Here is a 22,049-nt window from a genome sequence, read left to right as displayed (position 1 = left end):
AGATGATAATTTCTGTTAACTTTAATTTTGTAGTACCAATGTAATCTGAAAAAAACTACCACACCGTGTGCTCTTTTGTATGCCTCTGTCATTTATATGGTTTCCACTCACTGCTGTAGCATTTTAAAAGCAGAGATGAAAGAATGGCTGCTTGAAGAACAGAAAATGCAGTTTATCTGAGTTTAAATTCTACAAAATTCTACACATACTCTTAAAAAATGAATACCTACATCACACAAATATTCAACCTGGACATGCATATGACGAAAATGCAGACAAAAACACATACATGCACCCTTGCATTTGAACCTGTTCAGCATTTGAAGTAGCTGGACTATCCTTATATCTCACTCAGGTTTGTTTTAAATCCTGACAGTGAAGATAAGATAGAGAACAGACAGAGCATATCTGAATCTACTCCTAGGAAATGGAAAAAATATTTTAATTGAACTAGGACATTTCTCAAAGTGACCTGCCAAGAAGAAAAGAAGCTTAAGTTGCTACACCTCTTTAATACCTTATGATTGACTTACACACATATATATTCATCTTTTTAATGGGTATTAGCATTACCGGAAAGCAATCTGAAGCAGTCTTTTCAGAGGAGTAACCTTATACATTGTGAATAACCTTATAGAAAGATTAATGCATTTAATATACGTCTATCTATAAGCTTGCTGTGATTAAAATTTCCATTAAATAATAATTTTTATGCTGGTGAATAAACAAATGACCAGTGTGCATCTTCTTTGGATATAAATGGTCTTATTATTTTTTTTTTTCTAAGATGCTTCTTTAATTAAGGCTTAATGGATCCACAAGGCTAGGAAGCTTAAGGGATAATTCAGCAACCTGCAATCTTTGGATCAGAATGCAAATCTAACCTGAACAACTAGTTAGCTCACATCAGTTATTAATGTGAAATAGTATAGATGTACAGAAAAAAAAAATCACTGAAAATAAATTAAGAAAGTTTGCTGTAGTGGCTTAAAAGTTATTTTCTTGATAAACAAACATCCTTGCAATTATGCATTTAACTTTCTGAAAATATACAAAAAACCCCACAAAAACCATGGGTAAATCCTTTGTTTTAGTATTCCACTCCCCCCATAATAACAACCTCAGATAAACCAATCATATCGAACCATTGATTAACCAAGTATAAAAACAAGTAAGTAAAGTAGCTTCAGATCCTGCCTTGTTTGAATCCAGCTGTCACTTTACATTTGACTCCCAGGTCTTTGATTAAATTACATGAATTAACCTGAGAGAGATTAAAAAAAAATAATTCATTGATACATTAGTTTTTGGTGAAATGTTAGTTGCTATCATTGTCTTAGTTTCTATTGATATTCTGAGTCAGTATATCTGAGAAAGGTGATACTTTGAGAACATCAGAGCAAGAAGATTTCAAGTGCTTTTTAAAACAGCTTCACTGAAAGATAGTGATCATTCACTGTCTTACGAGAAAATCTGAGAACAAAGATTTGAAACATTTGTGTTCCTGTCTTTCCACGAAAAACACAGAAACTGTCAAGATAATGCTATTCATTTTGTCAGTGATATTCTTGACAGTCAGCCCTCTGATGGTCATGTTTAAATATATTTCAGAGGTACATATATTACTAAATCAAGGGAGAATTTATATTTTAAATACTCATTTAAATAGGTAATATCTCAAAACCCAGGATGAAACATCAGTAACCACAGTATTTATAAATGATAGACAAAAGACCAGAGGATGGTATATCTGGAAATGGTAACATAAAAATTGGAACAAGCATTAAAATGTAAGCATATTTCGTCTCCCTTTTCATTTGAAGTCAGATCTGTGTTGAGTTTCTGACACTGTTAATGCACAATTTGATTCTGGAATTGTTTCACACAGGCACAAAGTAGAATCCATTTTGCAGGTAAAGATATTTTTGTGGAAAAAACCACCAACCTGTTCTGCCTGTGTATAACTCTGTAACATATGGACATGCACAGAAACTGACTCACCAGTATTTACTATCGGTTAGTTCATACAGGGTGACCACATGTCCCACTGTGTAAAGATCAGTACAGTGACCAGGCTTATAAGACAACCCTTTGTACCAGTATCTCAAGGACTTTATTTGAGAAGCTATTTTGGGTTTTAGAAACTGACACTGCATTTCTATATATCTACATTTTTAAGTTATTAATCAAATACAATGACCATCAAAGAAGACTGGGATGTAAGACAGGCTATTATCAGACAAATGTGTCATGTGTCCCATGACTCAATGCAGCACACAGGACATGTACCCTGTAAGATGATCTCTGCTGAAGATACACTGCGTTAATGAGCATATCTGCCTTTCTTTATATTTGGTCAGCCTAAATTTACTGTCACTAGAGTAGGGTTTTTCTAGGTCCATGCTGAATGTTTATGTAGTCACTAAAAAGGGGAGAAGAAAAGTGATCACTATGTGGCAATTAGCCAACATAGCCATATAGACTGTGCATTAAATATTTGTATATTAAAAAGATCTCTGTGGTAAACCTTCAGTAGCATTTCTGATAACTGCTGACTGAGAACTATGTTGAAATTGTCCAAATTGTCCTGCACAATGAGTTTGAGCATAGCACAATGAAGGACACAACTCACTCAGGCTGAAAGTCAATATAAGCAATGCGATGCAATTGCGTTGTTGCTTTAGCTGTTCTTCAGAAACACACAGAAATGGTTCACAGGTATGTTCAGTAAAAAGCACAGAAACAAAGTTTACATTAAGAGTCTGTCTGGCTTGAAACGAATGCCTAGACTTTCATGCCAGTACTTTTGCAGTTTTTAGAAGAGTAAAGTAAGTAATTTGCTTACTTGTTTGTTTGTTTGGTTTTGGGGTGGTTTTTTGGGTTTGTTTGGTTTTGTTTTGTTAAATACTAATTAGTGTCATTGCATTAAAACTTAAAAAGACAACCTTGGGATAAGGAATAATTGCTTATGTACTGTCTTGAAAAATTATACTCAACCTAATATATGGTTTTCAAACACTCTCCTAATAAAGAAATCACAACACCCCCCAAAAAAAGAAAAAAAAAAAAACAAATCCCAAACCAACACAAACCCTTTTGAGTATTTTCATCTTGAACGCTGTTTAAGTTTTCATTAGAGTCATATTCTCAGGGGATGAATTCATGCCCTTAATTTAGATGCCTAAACTGCTAGGACGTTCTCTCTATCCTCCCAGTATGCTTAAAAGTAAGAAGAAAGCTCTTTGGAAAGGCTCTTCCAAAAGGCACGTTGACAAGTTTCTGCTCTGAATTGCCATTTCGAAATCTTTCGTTATTAATCATACAAGAAACTAAGCACACCTAACTTCTTAAGTTTATGAAGTTATGCCTGAAATGTAACAGTTTGAGCAGTCCTTTGAAATGTTCACTGGGGTGCAAGCCAAATCTTGTATCACCACCCATTTTATATGCTCATTTGTTTGATAGGGATCAAATAATAAATGTTCACCTGACTTCTCCTTAGCAACTTCCCATAACTTGTTAGTCAAAAGCTTGGCAACACAGTCTTATAATTTTAATACATATTTATGTTATTCATTTGTTTCCATAGCAGATATTTATTTTTATAAGAAATATGCAAACCACTGAAACATCTCTCATTGATTTACACTCTGAAAGAATATTTTTCTCTTAATTGAAAAAGGTCACTGTTTTCCTCATTCATTATGTTTTCTATTTGAAATTTAAATTTTTGCATTACAATATTATTTATTATCTTCCCTATTGGACAAACTAATATTAATTTATAAAAAGCCTCAACATACTCATAAATTAGGGCTAGATGTTGGATTATTTAGCTACAGATGTTCTCTCTTTCCACTGATTTACGACAAACTTTTTAAGATCCTCTCTCTTACATTTTTCACACAGCCTGTTTGTTCCTTCTTGTAGGCCCAGAAGGATCTTTTTATTGACTTTTGCTCAATGTCTGCATTTGTTCTCGTGTTGCATCAATCAAAATATTTTCCAAATGCTTCTACTTTATTTTCTTGTTAAGGTGTATAAGGTTTCTAATTCCCACTTCTGTGGAGGTTCCATCAAGCTTACTCCCTCCTTTATCCTCTTCCCATGTAGGCACCTCCTTGTACCAGTAAGCATCCGAAATCCAGTTCAGACCTTAAGGGTCTGTCAAAGTATGACACGGCTGTGGGAAGGCAATAAGAGCAACTGGAGAGCTTATAAGCCCTAGGCATGGGAAGAGAGTGAGGGTATCTGGTTTTTTTCAGGTGTTAAAGCATATTAAATACTTGTACAGACTATGAGGGCTTCCAAGCTCTGACGAAGCAGTGGAAGAGTCCAATGCAAGTACCCACACACGGTCTGGTTCTCCACAGTGCTTACAGCTAATGCAAAAGAGCCAGACTACCTTACAGCAGGGTGAGGTCACAGGGAAAATGGCAGAAAAGTTTTGCATCAAACTGAGCCAAACCTATTTAATAGCAAACTTGAAAATGCCTGGGCAACTAAGGAGCTTCCAAGAATGCACTAGATTCACGTGAGCTACTCGTACCAAGTTTACCCCCACCCGAGTTGTTTCTATGAATATCTGAAAGGATAGGGCAGAAATAAAACAAAATTAACACTGTTCATTGCAGTATTAGATTGAAGAGATTACACCATAGCAGATCACCTTGATCGCACACTGTTTTTATGGCTACTGTTAATCAAATTTGTAACTTATAAGGTGAATGAATACTTGTCTTCATACACAATGTAAAGGGTCAGACTCCTTTCTGGAGTGCAAAACTCAATCACATACTACATGGCAAGGACCAATATTTCCATGAAAATAAGGATTAGTATTCTCTGAAATATGTCTGCTAACCAAATAATATAATATAAATATAATGGTTGTATTAAAAAGTAACCAACAGAAAACAGGCTACAGCTTAGAGAACGAAAAGTCTTTTCTGAACTTAATATTTGGATATATGGAAAAGTGTTAAAATATGTCCAAATATGAAGATGTGTAGTCAAATTTTACAAAATTAATTCACATATATTTTCCTCTCAAAGCAAATACAGCTTTTTTTATAGCTGCTTTGAATAAATAATTTAGATATGTAAAATATTTTGCAGTGCTGATTTACCCAGCATGCAACATATAGAGGTCATGCAGTACCTATTTTTTTAGACTCTGGACATCAAAAAGCTTTGAGGTTAAACATATCTATTTATTCCACAGAGAGGTTCTGTTATGTGATATAAAGGGAAGAATAAGCCACAGGTTATTATCAGAATATCGATACTTACGGAAAACAAAAAAAATTAGGTTTCTTTGTACTGAAGACAGGAATAATTAGGAATGGGAAGCTTTTTTTTACAAAATCAACATGCACATAAAAATGGTTTCAGCTGAAATGGGAAAAAAACCAAGTAACCCCAGAAACTACCTATTCTATCTTTCACTATTGGTTTATGCAATATTGTTTCCCTATTAAGCAATCTCAAAATATAAAACGCAGTTCTTGATGTAGTCAAAACCCCTGGAAACTCCATTAAAGCCCTTTGTTATGATTTAACATGTACAGAATTTTGAACCCAAGAAATAAAAACGTCCAAATTGCTTTAGAAGTGCTGAATTGATCCTTCAGAGAGGGTTAAAGAAATGCTTTTGCTGCCTTTTCACATCCCAAGGATCCAAATTTGCAGAATATTAGTGAAAAAGTCTAGGGAAGTGTAGTGGAACTGAGAAAATCCTTAAATTTTCTAGCAAAAAAATTCCCCCTCTCAAGAGTGCACTTGCATAATGCTTTTCGCCTAACCATCTGGACAGACTCAGTGCGTCATGGTTGTTTAGCAACTTACGGCTTGCATGGTAGCTTTGAATATATTATGCCAGCATCCTCTTCTCAGTCTCAGATTGTTTGGGAGGATTCTATATCTGCATAAAAACTCCTTGCATAAGTCCCATTTACTTAGGATTTCCAACACATACGAGGTTTTCTAGAAGGCTAAGTTGTTTACACTAAATACTAGCATACAATTCTGCAAATTAATTATCTAGTTTACAAAGTTACTCTCCAACTGATCAAACTAAGGGTGCAGCCAGCTGCAAGGCAAAGACAGGATAAGCAGAGCAAGTTCAGGAGACAAGCAAAGCACATGGTCAAAGTTAGGTCCGTGAATTTTCACTGCAAACAACATGAACAGGACAGTTTCTCTGAACTCTAGGCCAGACAATGATGTTATAAACATCTCCATTTTACAAATGGAGAACCCCATTGTTTTTTGATAACAATAAATCAATTTGCTTCATGAGAGAGACCTAAAGAAATCTTTGGTCTAAATGAAAGCATAGTCAAATCACCCTTCAACTTTTTACCTTAAAAACCAACAATGCAGCAGGCTGAAAGCTGCTCCTACATTTTTATAAATTTGCAAATCAAAGAGCACCTGTTTGTAAAGTGCTGCTTTGCTCAACTACTTAAATAATGTAATCAATACTAAATGACAAGCTAGAATTCCAAAATTTGCTGCACAGTAAGCAGACACTTGTCTTGCTGATATTTGTAATAAGTAATCCTTATAATGATAGCCAAGACAAACGTTGTTAATATTGTTACTCAAGAAAAAATAGCATATCCATATGACATCAGAAATCATTTCAGAGTAAGATTATCTTAATGGTTGCAACTCTTTTGTATAATACTAGCATTAATAAGGGTAATGTAAATCAGTTAAATCCTGCTTTTCCTAGTGGGTTTTTTTTTGCTAATGAACAATCAAAAACTACAAATACATGCAATTTAAAGGTCAGTGCAAACAAAATGTTTCCAAACCTTTGGAAAAGCTTGAAACCAGGATTAATCTTTCTTTTAGTTTCAGTCATGTACATTGTGCTCAAAGCCATTTCCTAGCCAGAAGAAATATACTATTGAGACACTTTTTTAAGGACAACAGATGTAACAGACATTTCCTTCCGACACAATGAAAGTTGCTGTCCAAACAGTCATGACTTTCCAAATAAATAATCGATGTCAAAATTCTCCAAAGGAGCATTTTTTAATGTCCTTCATGTATACATAATTATGTCATATTATACATGTGACAAAAATACTGTTTCTGGAATAAAAGCATTTTTTCCCCCTTAGTTTTCTTTCAGTAAGAACACATGCTGTTCAAAATTACTACAGTATCATCTACAACAATTTCAGTGTTATTGCTCAAATTGTAAATTATGCTTTCAGAATTATGGAAGGAATTTTTAAAAGGCTTCCATTTTTATAGTCTTTTGAAAGGACAATGAATTCTATAAAAAATCGAGATAACAATTTCAGTGTTTAAAATCTACACAAAGTAATTCAAACAAATGTTATGACATTTAAGATAATGAAACCCTTCATTTATGCCAATGTGTCCTACTTCACATATAAGGAGTCAGAACAGATGTCCAAATATTGTAATGCCAGAGGAAAGTTAGGGCATATCTTGATTAATACTCTCAGAGCAGCCCATGGTGTGTCTTTAAAACTGGCATGAGTTACTTCAAAATATCTATTCAAAATCCATTCTAGGAAACATAGCTAGACAAAGTGTTCCCAAGACAAAAGGAAAACAATAAAGCTTTGTATAACCCTTTTAGCAATGTAAGCTGCATATTATCGACAGACCATTCATTGCAATCAACAAATGATTAATTGCAAATTTGTTGCTAAATTGACCACGAAAAAGACAAGCTTCAGGGTACTGTTAAAGAGGAAAAACTTATGTTAAAAATGATTGGAGACTTTTTGTAGTGAATTAATTCTAATCGATATTCTTGTTGACTATAGAGTGGAATAATTACTTCCTTAAATAGCATATGTACCCATTATTGTAGACATTCAAATTAATATTTAACCTAATGTCTTGCTTTTTTTCAGCTTTTTAAGTAGTATTTTTCTAATTTCACCTTTAAGACCAACAGTCTACTGTCAACCAACTTTTTGCAATGTCTAATATCAATCAACTCGGGAGGCATAACACATATGTAACAAAAATTATGAATACCAAAGTAATAATGTTTATTAAGTATATCTACATTAAAGTATGCTTTTTAATTACTATTGGCATGGATGAAACATTAGATGTCTTTAAGCATATATACCTTACAAACTTCTGAACAACTATGGAATCATTTAGTTTTGTGCAAAGATTTTAGATTGTGATTTGTGATTTTAGAGTTTCCTGGCTGTGCCATTTTCCTCCTACTGTAGGTGCAGTCACATAAAGTAAAACTTAACTTTTTAATCATAAAGATAATTTCATTCCTGTGTTGGTCAATGTACTACTGCAAAATAGATTGCATTAGCAGGGTGTGTTTTTGTCACACCAATATTATCTTGAGAAGTGTTTTACTTGCATTTGACCAAGAGTCTGGTTCTCAAATTTTTGATCAAGAAAACGAATTCCCATTAATTTACAAACACTGCTATTGACAAAGAAATAATTCAGTTCTTAAAATATATTCACAACTAATGCCCAGCTTGCAGTTTTGACAGTGAATGGACTGATGCATATGTTTAAATGTCTTTTATTAATTAAACTTTTTTAGGAAGCAAATTTCCCATAAATGTCGTTTAGGTTGAACTGCACAACTGAACTATATATCTTCTTTTATATTTTTTCATTTTAATATTACAGAAACATTTCATTGAGAGAATGTATTGGATAGCTTATATTATGGCTTGTGAATTGGTTTTATTTGGAGGAGTTGTGGTGGTTTATTTTGGTTTTTTTTTTGTTTGGTTGGTTTGGTTTTGGTTTGTTTTTCAGGCACTAGAAATAGTTTTATATTTCACAACTATTCCTGTAGTGTATAATAAACATACAAACAAACAAGAAATAAACAATATATAAATATATATATATACACAAAAATTAAAATATTGAAGTTTCCCTGATTCCAAAGCAAATTATAAACTTACCTAGAAAGCACAAAGAGAATAACTGAGAATACAGCTCAGAACTGAAAGTCAAGCTGTTTTCTAAATGTTGAGGCATCACAAATTTTGGTCTCATTAAGTTTTCTGCTTTAAAGATCTCTGACATACTGTTTTCTTTGAGGCACTTAGATGACATGAAGAATCCACAACTTAGTTTTCAGAATCTTAGTCAAAGAGCAGAACACCAATCCCAGAACTGTACCCTAAGCTCTATATAATCAAGTACTTCAAAACTTGACTTCAAAATCCTACATGTTTTATGAGTCAAAGATATCTGACCAAACCACTACGTCCTCTTCACTGGAGCCTTCAGTAAAGTTCCTCCACTCGTTCAGCAGAAACCTGCAAGGAGGTACTTATGCCGATTTTTTAAAGGAGCTTAGCAGAGCTTACAAAATAACTCCATCTAGTCCAAGTGTCTGGTTTCCTATTGGGGTTAAAAGTGGATTCTTGATACAAAATTTAGAAAGGTAAGCATGAAGTGACACTGACTCAGTACACTCTTTCAGGCTCCAAAAATTGTTTTTCCTAAAAAACTAGGCTGACGGAGACCTCCTAAATTTCAACAAGAGCAAATGCAAAGACTTGCATCTGAGGAAGAATGATGCTACCATACAAGCCAGTGCTGAATGTCTGATAAGTAGATCTACAGAAAAGGATCCAGTTGTCCTGGTGGACTATAATATGGACATGAGTCACCAATGCACCCTTACAGCAAGGATGAACAGTGCCCTGGGCTCGATCAGCAAGAGTGTATCCACCACGCACATAGCAGTGATCCTTAACCTCTGCTCAGCAGCTCTGATACCACATTGGGAGCACTGCTCAGTCGGGACAAACCACGTCTGTAAGTATCTGAACGAAAGGTGTCAAGAGGGTAGAACCAGGCTCCTCTTGGTACCAAGTAATAAGGCAAGAGGCAATGGGCAGGAACTGGTGCCACCTGAACATGAAAAACTTTGACTGTGCAGGTCACCTAGTGCTGGAACAGATTGCCCAGGAGGCTGTGGAGTCTCCCTCATTCAAGAACTGTGTGGACAGGACACAAGCCTGTGCAATGTGCTCTAGGGTGACCCTGCTTGAGCAGGGAGGTTGAACCAGATGACCCACTGTGGTCCCATCCAACCTTACCCATTCAATCATTCTGTAATACCATAATATATTTAGCAGAGGGACAGTAGGCTGCTCAGGGGCTGAAGCACATGCCGCTTGAGCAGAGTCTGAAGCAACTTGTTAGGCCTCACAGAAAGCTGGTAATAGGTTACTTTATTGCTGTCTACAGCTACCTGATGCACAAAAGACTGACGGATTCTTGCCAGAGATGCACAGTGATAGATGAAAGGCAAGAAGACCCAAGTAAAAAACACTGCCCAAACAGGCTGTGGAATCTCCATTTTTGGAGGTGTTCAAGATTCAGTTAGAGAAGTCCCAAAGGAAAGTGATCTGATCAAACTTGCTACAGGTAGGACTGAATATCTAGAGGATATTCAGAGAATCCTTCTAAACTGAAATATTCTCTGAGAGCTAGAGGTTCCTGTTGAATAGCTCTTACTGAATGTCCCTTCCATGAATTTCACAGTTTCTTGATCCAGTGCACTGCAAACATCTTTGGAGTTCTGCACTTTATTTGCATGCTGTATAAAGAAATTCTTTCTTCTGTTTACCTTGAAGCTGGAATCTAGTAGCTTTATTTGCTGCCTTTCAGTTTTAATACTGGAAGAAACAGTAAATTCACCACCCCCACATATCCTTCTAACTCATGCCTACACAGACCCCATCATCTTTGCTGACTTTTCTGTACCAGTGAATTTGAATCCACATAGCTGTTCTGATGGAAGCTATTCTGTATCTTCAATCATTCCTCTTGACTTTCATTAAATATTCTTCCATTTTGACAAGATTTGTGAACTGAGAGGACCATAAACTATACACACTAACTTAACAGGTAGACACAGCTCAAGCATGATAGTATTTTTCCTCTATTTTTTTTTTTTTTTTTTCCTAATAAGAGAACAGTGCTGCTGTTGCAAACTTTTATACAATAAGCTAGAGTCTGAATCAGTCCCCCAGGAATGAGAAGGCCCAGTTTCAGTAATATGCTCTGATACTCTGATATTTACCAGTGAAACACACATTTTCATTGTTAACAGCAACAGATCAACAGCCTAAATTTTTTCCTTTATTTTTACAGGGAAAGTCATAGTCTTCTGAAGAATGGATAAAAGATTCATTGAGAAGGTATACAGAAGAAAAGATGAGAACAAGAAAGCAGATATGACTGCACACATATATGGTGCACGTGCATACAAAGAAGAGTGTCAACTGATATAGGGGATTAAAGAAGTAATTCATCAGAAAATCCTTCCTGTGTTTTGGTCCATTTTATGTGGACTGCTTTTATAGTACATGGGAAAAAAAGTTAAATATGAAGTAGTAATAACATTTCTATTGGAGCCCCTGGTGGTCTAGTGGTAAGGGCACGGCGCTATCACCGCCGACACCCGGGTTCGATTCCCGGTCAGGGCCACTCCCGGGCAGGTGGAGCTCGTTAGCCCTTAAAGCAATCCATCTATGTCCTAAGGACCTCGCTGCCACCGTCCAAGCTCGCTTGGCCCCGGCAGATGAACCTTAGGATTAAAGGGTGGGCTCAGTTCCGCACACACTGTGTCTCACCTAAAAAATCCAATGCGCAGGCTGGAAGGTGTAAAGACCTTCCCCGGATCTTTGCTCGCGAAGACTGGCCATTATATAATAACATTTCTAGATTAACAAGATGAATCTTTACTTATTCTGCTTGTGCAGGGATATTTGTCCTAAGTTTCAAGCATTGCCCTAAGTTTCTTCACTTGTTTGAATACAATAGATTCATTAATAAAATTGTGCTTTAGACACAAGCTGAGGAAGATAGTTCCTGGGACCACTTAAAACAGAATAGAACAGAACAATTGGAAGGTACCTACAATGGTCACCTGGTCCAACTGCCTGACCTCTTCAGGGCTGACAAAAATTTTAAGCATATTATTGTGGGATTTGTCCAAATGCCTCTTAAACACTGACAAGCACGGGGATTCAATCATCTATCTCTCTAGGAAGCCTATTCCAGGGTTTGACTGCTCTTTCTTTAAACAAATGTTTCCTTATGTTCAGTTTAACACTCCTGTGATTCAGCTTTGCACCATTTCCATGCATCCTATCATGGGATACCAGGGAGATCAGCACAGATCTTTTCTCCTTGCATTTTTTTTTTTTTTTTTTTTTTTTTTTAAGAGAAGATGATTGTGTGCTGTATGTACAAATCAGTGATAAGGCTTCTGTATTCACCATTCACACTCTGTACTATTCTATGCTTTAAAAATATCCACAGCCAGGTAGAATCACTCCTCAGGGATATTGTCTCTAGCAGTTAAATACTATTCATTACAACAGTTATTGGGTGTTTTTCACAAACCTGTATTGTCAAAGAGCAGCAGGGTTTTTTCCCCTGTTAACAAGAAGAAAAACTAATAATGTGGTCTCAAAACGTTTTTTCTTAACTAAGAAATGAGGAGTTAGGGCTTTGTTTATAACCAAAAGTGCAAATGTTCTGCCTAGTTTACATTACAGAGATATAAACAGCTATGGCATGGCACAAAAAATCCTCAACATCCAAATGACAAAGTAGCCTCCTGTTGGTATAATAATGCTTTTAAACTTTGCCTTTAAAATATGTCTTCATAAAGAACCTTGTTTGTAGGTTATTTTTTGTTTGTTTGTTTTTAAGAGCAGTAATTTGTAATTCTGATATGTAAACCAAAAAACTGACATGCTATGTGAATTCAGTAGTCTCTTTGGGTTCCAGCTGGCTTGGCTGTATGCCTTTCTAATGGTAATGAAGTCACACAGCTGCTAGGACAATCAGCTGGAGTTCAGATCATCACTAGCAAAATGGATATCCACTGATTGGCTTCTTATCAGGTCTCATTAAAGTTCAGTGTTAACAAACTGTAGGGTTACACAGGTTTACATGGTTACAGCAAAGTGCCTTTTAAAAATGAACTTGGAGCTGAAAAAGATCTCTCCTTTTTCTGCCTATAAATGTTACTTTGTGCTGGTCAGTTCGAGAAATGCTCAACTCTACTCCCAGGAAAGTGAAAGGAAAATTCCCATTCATTTGCATGGAAGTAAAACAAATCAGTTCCCAATGTTTCAGGGATTTTTAAAGAATACTGCTATTCAAATTACTTCAGAATGTCTCAGCTAAAGGGTCACTCGGCATTCAGCTATGTCCAATTTTCAACTTAGAATGCAGTGCACGCTAGACCTGGAAGAGTTTACCAGCTTTTACTTTGCCCATCCAATTGCTAGCATGTTTATGCCACATAAAACAGTGAAGTTTCACCATTCCCACAAGAAGGCAATTTTCTACTATGAAAATACAAGTAGATGAAAATTATTGCTTTTTAGCCTCATGGTACTAATACTAGTACACAGGTATGTCCTGCCAGTTCTGTAGTTTATTCTGAGATCATAGCGTAGACTGAGGAGGAGGGCTGGGGGGATGGCTGTACCACCACAAAGCTTCAGTGTGAACACAACAGATTTCAGTATTAACCATCTTTCGTACAGATAAATGGAAAAGAACAGAATGTGTGAATTCTCAGAAAATCATTACCACTATCTTTTTAACCTCTGTATTTTTTGTCATCTGTTTTTATTGAACAAAATTTGAATTATTAAACCTTAGAACATGGAACATGTAATGCTGCTTCCTTGACGTACTAAAATGGGATTAAAGGTTGTGTCACACTATGCCTAATGTGAAGGGATAGTGACAGGCCTTCTAAAGCATTCTCTACATTCTTCAAAACTGATACAGTCCTTACACAAAATGGTTTAAATCATCAGAACAACTATCAATTGTTCTACTATATGAAAATTTCACTGAGAAATAACAACTTAGCCTCTTTTAAATTAACGAGGTGTTTTTTTTACAGATATTCAGTTGGTTGGGATTCATCAGCTTTATGAGTCACCTCACAACACAGGAGCTGCACAATATAAAATTTGTAATGAACTTAAAAGTACTTACAAGTAAAAATAAGTTCTTCTGTATAAGAACTTGATCTTAGCTTTATCTTATCTTTATAGTGATTTGTGAAAACAAGAAAATACCCACCCAAATTACATCCTGCCCTCCAAACAGATCTGACTTTTGATTTCTTTGCTTTCCTTTTTAAGGTTTACCCAGCTATTTCCCATTGGGTTTCCTCTAGGAATCAAAACCTAGTCAGTATTACTTATGTGAAACTCAGATGAAGGGCTTTGGCAACACTTCCAGATTATAATCAGCAAAATATCATATCTCCCACTAGCAAATATATAGAAACTCACCCACGTAAATGATATCATCCTGCTTCAACTAAGCATGCTCAAAGTGAGCAGTGACATTCATGCACAGGGAGAAGTCCACAGAAAGAAAATAACAATACTCCTACACTTAATTACACTCAAAGACAAAAAGGCAAATAATTGCTTTACACTTGCACATACTTTGAATTCTACATTGTAACTCTTGCAAGTAACAAAAATATTACTTTAGTTTTGATTTTAAAATTATTTTAGCGGCTATGCAACCTGGCAGGATGACAGCATTTTCTACATAAAGTCCTATATTTATCCACTGAGCTTAGGTTTCCTTGCCAATATCCTTTGGCTTTTACCTACGGGAGCTGCTTCTGCTGGCAAGCAATAAGTTCACTTCCATGGTTCACAGTTGAGGCTGTCAACAAATGTGCCAGTTGTATGACATGGATATCTATTCAATAGAGAAGACTCAGCAGAATTATTCTATAGGTTGTATAAATGTGACTTGATGATGACTTCTGGTTACGGTATACATCAGCTGAATTTAATTCTGTAACCTGTTACTCCTCTCAGAAACTTATTCCAGAAACCAATTAATCAACCAACCACAAGCAGCAACTATCAGTTGACTTGACTTTGTCCACTAGTAAGCACACACTGTAATCTATAATTTACAACTCTACCCTGATATCAGTGTTGATGTTCCTATTAAGTTTTGTGAGCTTTTCATTAGCTCTTACCAACTTGTAATTAATGATTATTTTTCAGATGGAAAATAAGGAGAAACACGTTCAACTCAAATGACATGTATTTTGTTTTCCCCTCTTACGGTTTAGAAAGGTAGCTTCAGTAGTAATAGAGAGTTAGGATAAGGACATGATCTTTTTCTGTGTCCAGTCACTGCAGTATACAGGTATGTCCACAGGATATAACAAAGTGTTAAAGTGGTGTCCAAAAGAGAGAGTCTTTGTACAAAATAGGAACCACTTGCAGTGTTTTGCAGTGTAACCATCTAGAGCAATTGCTCTTGGCACAGGTCTAACCAATTTGTGAGCAGGCAAAATGCCATCTGAACAGATGGCATGAGGTACAGAGCCAAATAGCCATGTATGTTCATCGGCTGTGGGTAGTAATGGCATGATTCCCAGCCATGAAGGTCTAAACAGTTGTCCATCCTGATCTTAAAAGCTCATGTTTATAGAGAATTGTCATCAATAATCCAGCTTTGTACTAAATTATAATTGAAATAAAAAATGTTCCTGGAGATGAAAATGACAGATAGTTGAGTTTCTGAAAAACTCCCACATTCATTTGTTTGTTACTTCATTTAACTACTTTAAAAAAAAAAAAAAAGGCACAGTGATGAAAACAAGCCCCACTTTCCCAGCCCCTTCTACTTGTTGCTTGCTGCTGTGGTAATACTGTGCAGCCAAAGATTTTGATGTGACCTGTGCTGCAAAACTGTACACAGATTTTATTAACATCCTCCTCTTCCTTCTTGTTCCCAGATTACACAACTGGCCCATAAAATAAAAACCAAAAATGTTCCTCTACTGTGGAGATTCACAGGAATTACTCAAAGCATTATGAACACACCCATGGCTAGGTACAATCAATTGGAGCTTTTTTTTATCTGTCCATAATCAGGGAACAACAAAACAGCTCTAATTCAGCTTTACCTGGCATCTTTTACAGCATGCCTCAGCTACATCTGAGGATCCAAAGCAATGATTTTGCCTAAGCAAATTTTGCTTAAATTCTTCAATACTCTAGTGCCACTAATAATTATTAACCAGCTATTTTTTCCAACAGAATTAATAATTTTCTGCTTAGAGACTGCACATGACAGATTAGGATACCTTTGTTCTCCTTAGCTACTTGAAATGATTTTCCATGTTATTTCAGTGATTGGTTCTTATCCTTAAATCTCCACAGATTTTCATTATGTATGTTTAGCAGCTAGAGCTCAGTTGGTTTGTTGATTGTACACAAAGGTTACAATGACAATGTTTTTGTCCTGTGTTTGGATGAACAGAAATTCTACAACTAGAATTCTGATACAAACATCTGTAATTTCAAGGTCCAGATGAAAACTTGGCTGTAAATACATTTTGGTTTTCTTAAAAATGCTCCCTGCAACATAAGCATTACTTCGCTATTTTACTTATCATTTTTAACTTTCTGAATGTTGGGGAAAAAAATGCACAAAATACAGGCACTATTCTGTAAACAGAATTGACTATCGAAAAAAAAAATTAAACAGGCTCACCTATTTTTCAAAATCAATCTTATGATACTTCCTAAAATTAATTTTCAAGCAACAATATTGGATTCTATATTAAGACCCATCCAATCATCCAGAATCTTTTTGTTAAATTACTATACAATAGTATCAATTTTCAGAGAAAATGTTGCCAGCTTGAATTTAAATAGTTTTACTAAATGATCTGTCCCTACAAATTCACCAGTATAAATAAGCCGACTTTTTGTGGATTGGGCTGATAACTTGGGCGATTCAATAGTGCACCTACCACTGTTCAATAGAATGTACAGAAGACAATCAACTACAGTCTTTTAAGACATGTCTTGATGGATGCTTTCTGCATATGCCAAATAATCTGGGAAGCGAGAAGACAAATTAGCTGCCCTTGAACTGAAACAAGAACAACAACAAAAAGTCTACTAAAGATTTCAATAGATGCAGGGAATGGTCTGTAAACATATTGTAGATTCCAGATTATCAAGATTTGTATGTAAGGAATCACAGAGAATTGTAGGGATATTTGTGGTGTAAGAGCCATGTTAACTTTAGCAGTTGCCTATTGTTTGACTCGTGCAAGGAACTGACCAAAAAAGAGCAGTTTGCTTGAAATAGAAAACAAAATTCAGGGGGAAAAAAAGAGTATGTAATCCCAAACAAAACTGTAATTGTCAAGAACCTGCTAAATTAGATCTTACTTTGCTTTCACAGTATGTCTTGAACATATTGAACATTTCAACCTTACAGAGAGAGCCTGTCAAATCTTAAAAGGATTCAGCAGTACAACTATACGTAAAATAAGCTAGCAGAGATGAAGTTTACATAAGCAAAACATATTTTTGTCTACAGAGCTAAAAGTTTCAAGTAGTTTTTAGTAAATGTTAAATGTACAGTTGGCTAACACTATACCTTGAAGAATAAGTTTGGCTCAGTAAGTGGCATCAGAAACACAAATATTGCCTGGATGGTTAAACTGATCAGGCACACAAAGGAGAATAAACTACATATACATGCAGATGACAGAGATGTTGCAGTTGAGCAGAGGGATAAATATTTGGTGATGGCATCCATCTGTCCCCTCTAATACCTACCATAGCTGCAAAAGTAAAAGCCTTTCATATTTCCTGTTTGTACAGGACAGCTGTAACAACAGTAGATAGTGTAAATGGTTCAGGAATCCAAAAGAAGGCACATTTCTCCTAAACTTGCCCTATTTAGACTTGTAACCCATAATGGATTTGACATTATGAGATGAAAATGCACTGTTTGTCCTATGTAGGAGGATATTGAAAAAACAGATTAATGAATGACACCTATCTTTTCAGGCTCATCAAGGAAGACCTGCAAACAGCACTGATTAAAATGGAAAAGAAGAGAAAAATTCAGAATGAGAACCCACAAGAGAACTCCAAATGACAACTACTTATATCTGAAGACCAAAAATTTAGGACAAAAAGCTAGGACTAATCAAAAAAACATGGACATTTTGGGATCAAGTGGTGAAGAACACGAACTATGAAGATGTCAAGAAAGATCTTAAGCGGCCATTGCTGCATTAAAGATGGCAAGTGCTGGAAGAAGGTTGAACACTAAACTAAAACCCAAAAGCACTATTTATAGGAGAGTATTATGCCAATTAGATACTCAAAAAAAAAGATTAAAAAATGGTATGGAGAAATGAAATTTAAAAACCTGTTTTTCAAGCATCAGAACTAATGAAACTCATTTTTTACTGATATGTCTGTCTGTTATGTTTACATGCCTGTCTGTTATACTTACATATCTCTAACTACCAAAACAACTCTGATGGCCAAGAAATTGTGCCATTTTGTAGCTATTTCAAAACTATATGTATGATAGTTAATGCAGTATTGCTATGAATTAGATTTGCAGCTGAGTTCTCTCAGCTTTTCTTTCAAAAGCAGCCTCTCTCCTACACCAGCTACTGATTTTCATAAATTACGGATATTTCCACATCTCTTTGACTTCACTCAGAAATCAGACTGATGCTTACACAAATATAGCAATATGCTCGTGAACATCTTATTTCATTAGGGATCATGTTTAAAATCAATGGAGCTGCAAAGATGGCTGAGGACAGAAAACAGGGAAGGAGTGAAGAAGTTGTTTTTCAGAAAAGTATCTCTTGAGCTTATCCAAAGGTAGAGAATGATGCTGAGCAGTATTCTTTTTTCTAGAGGTGAATGTAAATGTGAATAAATTGGAACTGCTACCCCCCCCCAAAAAAAAAAAAAAAAAAAGAAAATAATCCAGTCTTCCTACAACAATAAGGAGCCTATCTAACCTTCAGATTTCAGTCTGGCATTGGGAAAAATCCCATTCCTACCAAGTCTCAAAACTAAAGCAGTAGCTTCTACAAAAAGTGGATCATAAATTTCTATACTTAGACCCAAGATTGCTTACAGTGAAGGGCAGGATGTTTTATGGTCATTTAGCACCTTCTGGGAGTGAGAAAGTACTAGTGTGTCTTTGTGACCTTGCTCAAGTCACTTACAGGGAAACTGTCAACTAAAAAAAAGTAATTCATACACTTCTGCCTCAAAATGACTTAGCTTCTGTTATTACGATTCGTCTGGTATTAGTATGCATAAATCTCTACCATTACGACATATATGAAAAATAATGTTCTCCATTTTCCATCTTGCTAATATAGTGAACTTCAAGAGTCTTTTCCTGTATTTTAGTATTTACACATGTAATTTCTGTTCTTAAGTATGAGCGTGTATAAATGTCCAGCGATGGAGGACAGTAAAATTAATAAATACCTAAAAAAATGAAAACCATTTATCTTCCACGATACTTAAAAATTCCTGTAGGAGATTTAAGTAGAGGCATAATGATTGAGACCACATTAACATCAGTATTTCAAATTGCCCAGATTTGGATTTAACTGCACACTTTTTCTATTCTGAATCTAACTGAATCCAACAAGGGGACAATTACATACTTAACTCAAAGAGGTATTATAAGACTTAATGTTAAATGATTTAACACCACAGAGAGAAAGTAGGAAAAAATACTATTCTGTTACAATCCTTACATATAGACAATAACGTTTATGTAGTTTAAAGAGAAGGACATCATCTCATACAACAGAGTGTTGTATAGTGACTCACTTTATTTATGCAGACTGGGCAATTTTACAATATCTAGTATTCAGTTCACACCCAGAAAGTAATGTGTCAGCTCCTGTTCCTCCATGAAAAATGTGGCACTACACTGCACCCTCAATTATCAAGTGATTAGAAAAACAATTAAAAAAAAAAGGGATCTCTTGCAGGACTCTTAAGTCGCCACATTTCTAGGGACCTTGGCCAATACTGGGCAAAATGGGCTTGTGAGATGAATCCAAATTGGAATCTAGTATTTGAATCAACATAAAATATAATTAGAAAAGCTCTCCACAGCACAGCCAAAGCATAATACTTTTAATTTTTTTATAATATCCCTCACTGACACTGCTCAGACTCCATTTGGAAACATATGTTCAAAGCATGGCAATAAAAGGGTTATTCAAGAACCTTAAGCATCTGCTTTTGTGATTAGTATTGGAAATGAGATGAGTGCTTCACTTGCAAGGCACAAAATGACATGGATTATAACAGGTACTGTTAATGACAGTATATTAATGTTTAATAATGCAGAGTGATTAAGACTGGGTCTGTACTTTATTATTCTATCTTCTACATATGTCAGAATGGCTTGAATACCTTTTGGCATGATATTTAATTAAAAGTAAAAGTTAATTTTTCTCATTCACATCAGGTATAAGAATTATCACTTATGATTATGCCGGGTTTTCTACAATGAATTTCTTTCTTTAATTGATTGCTTACAGTAGGAATTAATACAATTTTATTTTAAGTTCTTTGTTTTGTCTACAAAAATGTAAAATATCACACTAATTGATTGAATATTGTTTAACGTAAATAAATGAGTGGTCTTTTTTTTTTTTTTCCAACAGGGCTGCTAGAAAAATAACTGGACTTGCAAAAATTCACACGTGATTTAAGAACATATCACTCATACATTTTTCAATGGATGTGGGCATCAGAAAATGACTTTAAGACCTTTCATCCTGTAAACCCCTCAAAAAACCCCACAGAAGATACATTTTATCCCTTTAATAAAACCAAAACAAAACAAAAACAAACAAAACACCAAACCCCGCAAACAAAAAAACCTCCTGAAATCAAATATTTTGTTCATGAATTTCACACCCAACAAAACTGACAGTAGCAAAGCTGAAAGAAAGAGACTGTCTGAATACATTTTAGATCAATTCAGAGAATCTCCCACTAATTCCATCCTGTCAGGTTCATACAAGAGTCTTGCTAAATATACAAAATATGAGAAGAGAGAAAACAACCAGTTTGATTTCAAGTCACTCTTTGAACTCAGAAATATTTACACAGATTGATACATCTGCCTGCTGTATGTGTGGAACTCCCTAGTAACAGCACTTTCTAAAGAGAGTACAATTAGACACATAACCTTAAATAAATAAAGTTTTTCTGCAGAATGCCAACATAACAATTAAAAATAAGAAAGTTTTCTAGACCATCATCTAATGTTACCTGTGTTTCTACAAACAAATTCACTACAGAACTGGAGATTTAGGTGCTTTTATGTTCTTGTTTTCAGGCTCTGGGTTCTGTAAAATGGGAATACTATTTTCTTATATTGAAACTCACTGTGAAATTATATTAATTTGCAACCATTTTTACTGCAAAGGGAGTCATATAAAAGTCTATAAATAAAAAACACTGTAAATCCTATTTATTCAGTGAATAATTGCCCACACTAGATTGCAACTCTGCTTCAAAAAATATGTTTGGAAGCTTAAGGGATAAAAGCCCATATGTTTATCTCCTGTATAAGAATGTGAAGAGAGGGATAAATTAGTTTAAGACATTCAAAATGGTCCAAGGACTGATTTAAGTGATGCATAGTTCCCTGGTCTATGTAGCTGAAGGTGATGTAGAATGGGTAGATACAGGTAAGCAAAAAAAAAAAGCTACAAATCCTTGCCAGATATGTGCAAAATTTTAATATGATGTGTATCTGTGACTTATCTCCTGCTACCTTTGAGATTTAAGCAAGACATCTTTCCTAGGTATTGTGACATCCTATATATTTGATATATATATGTATGTATGTATATGTATATATATAATATATATATTATATATAATATATAATATTATATATATAATATATATATAATAAACCTTCTTATGCTTCTCTGGTATTCTCTGCTTCCACTTGTTCCTGCTGTCTCCTTAAGCTCTCCCCCTGTATCAAGATTCCTCAGTGATGAGATGGACAAGGCAGTCAAGAACACTATGCAGAAACATGGAAGTGAATAATCACAGGGAATGAATAACAAAGCAAGAGAACTGAGGGAAAGTTCATTTGCTCTTCAGCATTTGTGACATTTTTGGTTTTTGTAGGTCTGC

At 35.2% G+C, this 22,049-nt stretch overlaps 1 protein-coding gene across 6 annotated transcripts in view; it reads right to left on the bottom strand.

Annotated features, from left to right (window-relative positions):
• The window catches only part of DGKB (diacylglycerol kinase beta), a 337,929-nt gene that overhangs the window by 140,674 nt on the left and 175,206 nt on the right, over window positions 1-22,049 (bottom strand). The gene's annotated exons all lie outside the window — the stretch shown is intronic.

This window comes from Myiozetetes cayanensis, unplaced genomic scaffold (genome assembly GCF_022539395.1).
Source record: "Myiozetetes cayanensis isolate MyiCay16 unplaced genomic scaffold, myiCay2020 scf1, whole genome shotgun sequence".
Classification (NCBI taxonomy): domain Eukaryota; kingdom Metazoa; phylum Chordata; class Aves; order Passeriformes; family Tyrannidae; genus Myiozetetes; species Myiozetetes cayanensis.
The sequence above is the reverse complement of the archived record's forward strand: the minus strand, read 5'-3'. Positions and strand labels throughout refer to the sequence as shown.